Below are 7500 nucleotides of genomic sequence, written 5' to 3' on the forward strand. Positions count from 1 at the left end.
TTATTATATTACAGTTAATTGTTGGCACAGATTGGTTCCTGAAGCCAAAATGATATTTAAAAATGATGAACAGCAGGGAAATAAAAACTTGTGTCTGTTAGTCAGGAATTGTAATAGTTTAGAGCTATACACTGGCATGGGGTGTCAACTGGGGTATGGTATATGCTGGGCGGGGGCGTATAGAGGGGTGGGAACATATAGAGGGCTAGGATGGCTACTGACCTACTACTTTGATGAAAGGATTCTTGCTAGAGTAAAATCATTCATAAAGTTTACATTTTTTCCAGTGTATATGAGTGAGTGTGCACAATTATGTAAACATTCATAGCAAAGTGTGTGTATATCATCAACTGAACAGAAATTTAAAATATAGAGATGTAAGTATTAGTGCATTTTAAAAAACATATACACCTGTGTGTGTGTGTGTGTGTGTGTGTGTGTGTGTGTGTGTGTGTGTGTGTGTGTGTGTGTGTGTGTGTGAACAAAATGAAGCATTCAGCACATGTGAGGAGACCACAACTCATGGAGGGGACGACAATGGACCCTAACACAAATGTAGTGATTAATACATGCATATATATGTGTGAATGTATATACTTGTGGGGGTGTGTGTATATACACACACGCACCTTATAACCCACAACTGTACATCCCTCCGCCAAGACTCCCATCTCTCTCAGATTACCTTGGTTACCACCCAACTCCTTATTTAATCTTTATCTCAATACCTGCCCTTACACCTCTAGGATGCTTATCCCTTACAAGGTTGGGTTGCTTTATATAGAAATTAGAAATATTGTAAATACTTGATGATGAAGAATGGACTCTAGTAGAGTTTTTCTTTAATTTTGATTAAAATAATCGTATTTAATCAGACTAGTCCAGGGTGAAAGTGGATATACTTGTGAACTATTTACACAGACACCTGTATATATATATATATATATATATATATATATATATATATATATATATACACACACACACATCACCATCATTTGATGTCTGTTTTCCATGTTGGCAGGATCCACTGAGCCACAAAGCTGGATGCCCTGCCTAAAGCCAACCACTTTACAGTGTGTAGTAGGTACTTTTTCATACCAGCAGCACTGGAGTCAGGTTGTCAAGTAACTTACCAAACAAGAAAAGGGAAGAGGAAAAAAGCAGGAAAAAAGGGAAAGGTCCTCTCTCAACTAAGCGGTGTTGTTGATGGTGGTGATGGTGGTGGTGGGTAGTTGAAATGGTGGGAAGGTGATTTTTATGCCAGGGACAAGCAGAGGTATGTTGCTACTGAGAAGATACATGGCAACCCCACATTTATATAAGGGTGGATGGGAGAATCTGAGAAAAAAGGTAAGATAATAGTGAGTGGTGGGTTGCTGCCTTCAAGGAGTAAAAGATGAAAGGGGCAGTGGATCAGGAGGTGGGGGTGGTTATAGGAGTGTGAGGGGAGGGTACCAGATGGTTAGGGGTGAAATATAATGAGTGAAGAACAGGAGTGCAACTTGATGGGAAATATCAGTATGGGTGGGTGGTGGAAAATGGTAAGAGAGACAAGTGTGACTCAGGGATGATAGGTCAGGGCACGATGAGCATGGCATAGGAGCAACGGGGAAGGAGAAAATACATTCACACACACAGTGAATAGAAATTCTATAAGGGTTTCTCAACGTAGACAGTGGACTCACAGGACTTGTAGCAGGAACACAGGTAGGCTAAAAGAAAAGGTAGATTCCCTAAGCTCTTGGAGCAGCAAGCACTGAGAGTGTTCCTGAAATAGAATCTCTGAAATGCCTGAACAGCTCCAACCATTATACTGTGTATATTGAGCGTTTCTCATGGTGCCAACCACTCTTGTAAGATCACCATGCAGCTTGCAAGATGAGAAACCTTGAAAGGAGATGAGGAGTTGAATGAAAGGACCAGGGCAGGAGAGATTTCTTGCTGTAGGTGCGTTACATTTTAGAAGATAGGGTGCAAGGGATCAGGGTGGAGGTGACAGGGTAACTGGGTGGATCTTCAACGTATGAGGAGAGTAGAAGTGAGAGGGGAAAGATGAAGTGTGGATGGGTGGAAGAGGCATGCATTCATATACACAAATACATATACACACATGCATATGTATATACATACACACACTCATACATATATACTTGTGCATCTATATACTCATACATATACATATATAAATACATAGACTCATACACATAGATATATGTGCATACACATATGCACATACATGTACACTCACGCATAAACATATACACACACGCATTCACACACATACATACACATTCATACATATACCCACATGTGCACATACATGCACATGCATACATATACACATACATGCACGCATACATACATACATACATGCATTTTTATAAACAAAGACAGGTCTATCAAATACCATACAACATAAATGCTTCATTTATTAAAATTTATCTGCATTTCTCGAGGATGTATTACCATTGTGAAATGATAAATAAAACCAGCTCCATGTGAGCAAGGGAGATAATCTCAAGACTGAAGAATTCTGCTAAGCTGACAGGAGAGTAATTCTGACGTGTCCTCGAGATGTGGAGAGAATTTTAATAAACCAAGAATTCATGTTGAATACTATTTGATTTGCCCATCAAGTACATGTCACTGGCCAATCTGAAGCATTTCTCTTGGTTCACTTTTCTTTGGATTATATAGACATACATATATACACAAACACGCACATACAGCATCGACGTACAGCAGCTAACACATTTACTCATCCTTGTATTGTTTGTCAGAATGTCCTGTAACCAACTGGCACAGATTTTCTCATATGTAAACAAATATTTTGCCAACTGTTATATATGAATATGTAAACATGCTGCTGTATTAACAAGCCTACTACACATATCTGTTACCCTGTCGGGGTATTCTAGTTAACAAAATTCTCTGAAGATAATCATATTTTCATTTTTCTGAAAATAGCTCAGCAGGATTTGAGACAAAACAAATTGATGGAGAAGCAGGACACACAACCATTGGGTCACTTCATAGTGGTTCCTACATGAACACAATGGTTCACTTAGCATTCTCATAATAACAGACAAGTCATTACCGATATATTTTGGAGATGGAGCATTAAATAGCCAAACTAGAAATGTATGTAATGACACAAAATAGACAGACAGAAGGATCGGTAAATAGGAAATTTAATGTAAACATTTTTAATACATGGCATATTAAACATCTAACTAGGAATAAATATCTGGCAAGACAGGTAGATAAATGCTAAATTAGATACATAGATTCATACACACATCTATAGTTATAGCTTTATCTGTCTATCTTTATACACACACACACACACACACACACACACACAAGCATCCATCCATCTATCCACACACACACACACAATGGACTTCAGTTTCTGTCTGTCAAATCTACTCAAAGACTTTTCTTTAACGACGGTTTAAGTAGAAGACACTCACTTGAGGTATCAAGTGAGTGACATTGTGTGGTTGGGAAGCAAGATCCTTAACCATAGAGCCACATCATCATCATCATCATCATCGTTTAACCTCCGTTTTCCATGCTGGCATGGGTTGGACAGTTTGACACCTATGATAATATATAATAAGGAGGAGGACAGCAAAAAGTTGTAACATCCTATGCAGGATTCAAACACCATGTCTGATATACAACTGATGTACATTGTAGAGTTGTGCTAATCACTACACCAAAGTAACATCATAATCGTTAATTACCTAAATTAGTACATTTAAAATAAGTAGTCTCAATGTCAGACAAATGAATTGTGTGTGTGTGTGGTGGGGTGTGTGGCAGATTAAAACATTTTGTCTGTTCATTTAGTGTGCAGAGAAGGTTTGTCTTTACCCAGCAGCTACATGAACAGACCACAGGGCTTCAAGTTGTGGAAGAGCTTCCACTATTGTTGTTACTGTCTTCCAAATTATTTATTGAAGTATTTGGGGCAGTTTCTTCTATCAATTGTTCTCTAACCCATTCATTTTCTTTTTTGCTTTTGTATAATTAGTTCTGTTTATATTTTGCCTTGTTTTTAAGCCATTGTAGCATTTTGTTGCGTGGCAAAAATATGTTTAGGCAGCCATTTTGGATGTGAAAATAAATTTTTCAAAATTTGTGAAACAAAACTATTTTTTTGTTGTCTACCCCTGGGTAATGAGAGCAGCCTCTCCTTAACCCATTGTAGTTCTTTTTACAAATACTCCAAGAGAATTGCATTTGGTAATACTTGAAGTAAAACATGTTTTGAAAAGAGAAGCAAAGACACAGAACAGGCTATGAGACAATAATAACAATAATGATAATAATAATAATAATAATTGTTTCAAATTTTGGTACAAGGTCAGCAAATGGGGAGGAGGTAGTTGATTACATCAACCCCAATAATATTAATAGATGAGGGAATGGTGGTGGTGGTGGTGGCAGGGATGATGATAATGATGATGATGTTAAGTAGAAATTTAATAAGAAGCAAACTAAAAAAGGTTTATCTGTAAATGATGTCTTGTTTGAAAATACACAAACTGTTGTACGTGAGAGTGTGTGTGTGTGTGTGTTTGTATTTGTGCATATTATGTGTGAGTGGGCATGCATCTACGCATGAGTGTGTATACATAAATGCAAGTGTACATTGTGTGTTAGCCTATGTGCATTGTGTGTGGGGGGGGGGGGAGACCAGTCAGTCAATTGCAGTGTTTATATTTATATACAAATAATTATGCCGTAGTGTTAATGACTTCAGTAATTCACAAAACTATTTTCTGTGAAGAAGTAAACAGATTAATTCTTTTCCAAGAATTGATACATTTTGCCTGAGAGGTTCCATTAGAGCTGGAGATGGCTGTTATTTCGGCATCTCTTGAAGATGGCAAAGACTTTATACAAAGTGACAGGTTACTGGATTGTTACTGAAGTGTAGAATTACAGGAGAGAGAAGCAGCAATAATGAGATGTTACAAGATTCATGCCTTTTGCCACATCATTAGAAGCATTAATGAAGTGAAGCTTAATCAACTAGAAGCAGACATGGTCATGCAATTAAGGAGTTTGCTTTGCCATTTCATGATTCTGGGTTCAATACCAATGTGTAGCACCTTGGTAGTTGTCTTCTCCCCTGGCTTCGGGTCAACTAAAGCTTTATAAGTGAAACTCAGTGGAAGAAAACTGTGTGGAAGCCTGTTTGCAGAAGTTTCCCTTCTTCTGGGTGGTTCATTTAGCCCCTGTCACTTGGTTTCTTTATTAAGGTCCATCGCAAGACGATGAAGTGTGGTGATTGTAGTGACCTTGAAAAGAAGGAGTTACGTGGCATGCAAGTGTGGTGGCCTTAAGAGGGGTTTGTTGGATAGTACTTAAGGATAATGACCTAGTAAATGGGGTGGGTTGGGGGGGTCTTAAATTATCTGGTGACATTGGTTCAAAATTGCTTTTTTGACAAGCCAACAAGGAAGCTTCTATGTGGTTGATTGACCTGCTGAAAATAGTAGTCAAATGCCCTTCCTGTTACACTTAGATGTCCTAAAAATGAGGGCAAATGGCTAGAATGTTTCTGATCAAAATTCTGATTGTTCAGAGCTGACCTGTGATTAAACAGTATTACTGACGATATATATACGTTGTGTGTGTCCTGATATTATTGAAGTTGGGTGTTGATGTAGCATTTACAATTCTATTTAATTATAAAGAAATCAAAGATAACCACAACATCTTCTTTGAACTTTCTTAGAGTCGAATTAAAATAGTCACAATAAGACAGTAAAGGTAGGGAAGGTCCCTTTTGTTTCCAGTATAGTTACTGTTATCTTGGATTTCTTTACACTTTGCCTAGACAGTTATGCTACAGTAGAATATTTCTTTTATTTACAAATAATTCACCCAAACATATTTTTAGTACGATTTCTGCATTGAATCCTATTCTTGTATTCACACTCTATGAAACAAAAAAAAATTATAATTTTTGTCTTCAATACTTTGGGTGGGGTTGCGTTGCCCAAATACTGAAATGTCAGCATTGTACTCCCGGCTGTCGTAGATGCATCAGCCAGTTGTTGTTCATTTATTCAGGATACCGGCTACACAAAAGGGCTGGATTTCATTTTAATTGTGTCTGCTGCTGATACAAACTTGTCATTTATCTGACATTCAAGGCTGCACTGTCAGCCCACCTAACTTCAGCAACAAACTTGAATTATGTCAACATTTTTTTTACTATAGAAAAATCCTCCAGTTTTAAAGTGGATTGATACTTAACAGAAGACTTAATTGGGTTAGAAATACACAACCATCAAATTCAAACTGATGGTAATATTTCTAAATAGTCAAAAATATAAATATTCTAGGCTTACACAAACACATCACCATCATCATCATCATCATCATTTAATGCCCATTTTCCATGCTGGCATGAATTGGACAGTTTGACAGGAGCTGGACAATGCCAGAGAACTGCACTGGGCTCCACTTGTCTGCTGTGGAATGGTTTCTATGGTTGGATGCCCTTCCTAATGCCAACCACTTCACAGAGTGGCACTGGGTGCTTTGTACATGGCACCAGCACCGGTGGGGTCACCAAATAACTTGCACAACAAAAATCTCTCAGCTCAGAGAGGGAGAGAGGGGGGTGGTATTGTGCCAGTTGCAAGGTTAAAGAGTATGATAGAGAGAGAGAGGTAGGGAGGGTCTTACTATAAGAAGAAATACCTGACCACCCCAGTAGATGTGAGAAAGGGAGAGAGAGAAAGGGAGAGAGAGAAAAGGAGAGAGAGAAAGGGAGAGAGAGAAAGGGAGAGAGAGAAAGGGAGAGAGAGAAACAGATGATGCTGGAGATGCATTGGGACCTTCCCACAGGGTACAGTGGTGTAGGGAGGGGATAGGGGAGGATGTTTCATAAGAACGAGAGGGGAGATGTTTAAAGACAGGGAAGAAGTGATGGGAGCAAGTGATGGTAGGAGAAATTGAAGTGGCTGCAGGTGTGCAGTAGCTATGAGAGGGCATGGAGAGTGTACAGGTAGGCATGTGAGGGAGAGTGGAGGGGAGTGCAGTGACTGGTGATGATGGGTAATGGGAAGGGAGGTGTTGGGATGATGGGTTGTGAGGGGAGATTTGTCAGAAGACAGATTATGTGTGTGTGTGAGAGGGGGGGGCACAGTCACACATACCTGCCCATATGTATGGTCACAATTTTATTTAGCTTGCCATGTCTTCTCAAACACAACAAAACCACCAGAAGTTTTGGTCCCTTTGGGATCTCCTCTGTGAGATGTGAAGACCATTTCTCACTATTTCATTCCATGTGTTCCTGAGCCTACCGCTTCCACAGGTTCCCTCCACAACTCCTTTATGCAGCTGGCCTCATCCACACATCACATGATCATACCAGTGCAGTCTTTTCTTCCAATTCTGCCTCACCTTTTCCTTCCACTCCCAGAAGTTGGTGAGGGTTTCACCAGAAAGTAACAGCCTTCAGAAGAA

General features: G+C 39.1%; 2 protein-coding genes across 16 annotated transcripts in view; one reads left to right on the plus strand and one right to left on the minus strand.

Moving 5' to 3' along the window:
* LOC106874508 (lipoxygenase homology domain-containing protein 1) overlaps positions 1 to 7500 on the minus strand; it is a 173475-nt gene that overhangs the window by 127019 nt on the left and 38956 nt on the right. The window lies entirely within an intron of this gene.
* The window catches only part of LOC106881848 (uncharacterized), a 34307-nt gene that overhangs the window by 26187 nt on the left and 620 nt on the right, over positions 1 to 7500 (plus strand). The window lies entirely within an intron of this gene.

Source organism: Octopus bimaculoides, chromosome 11 (assembly GCF_046866305.1).
Source record: "Octopus bimaculoides isolate indiv1 chromosome 11, ASM4686630v1, whole genome shotgun sequence".
In the NCBI taxonomy this organism is placed as follows: Eukaryota; Metazoa; Mollusca; class Cephalopoda; order Octopoda; family Octopodidae; genus Octopus; species Octopus bimaculoides.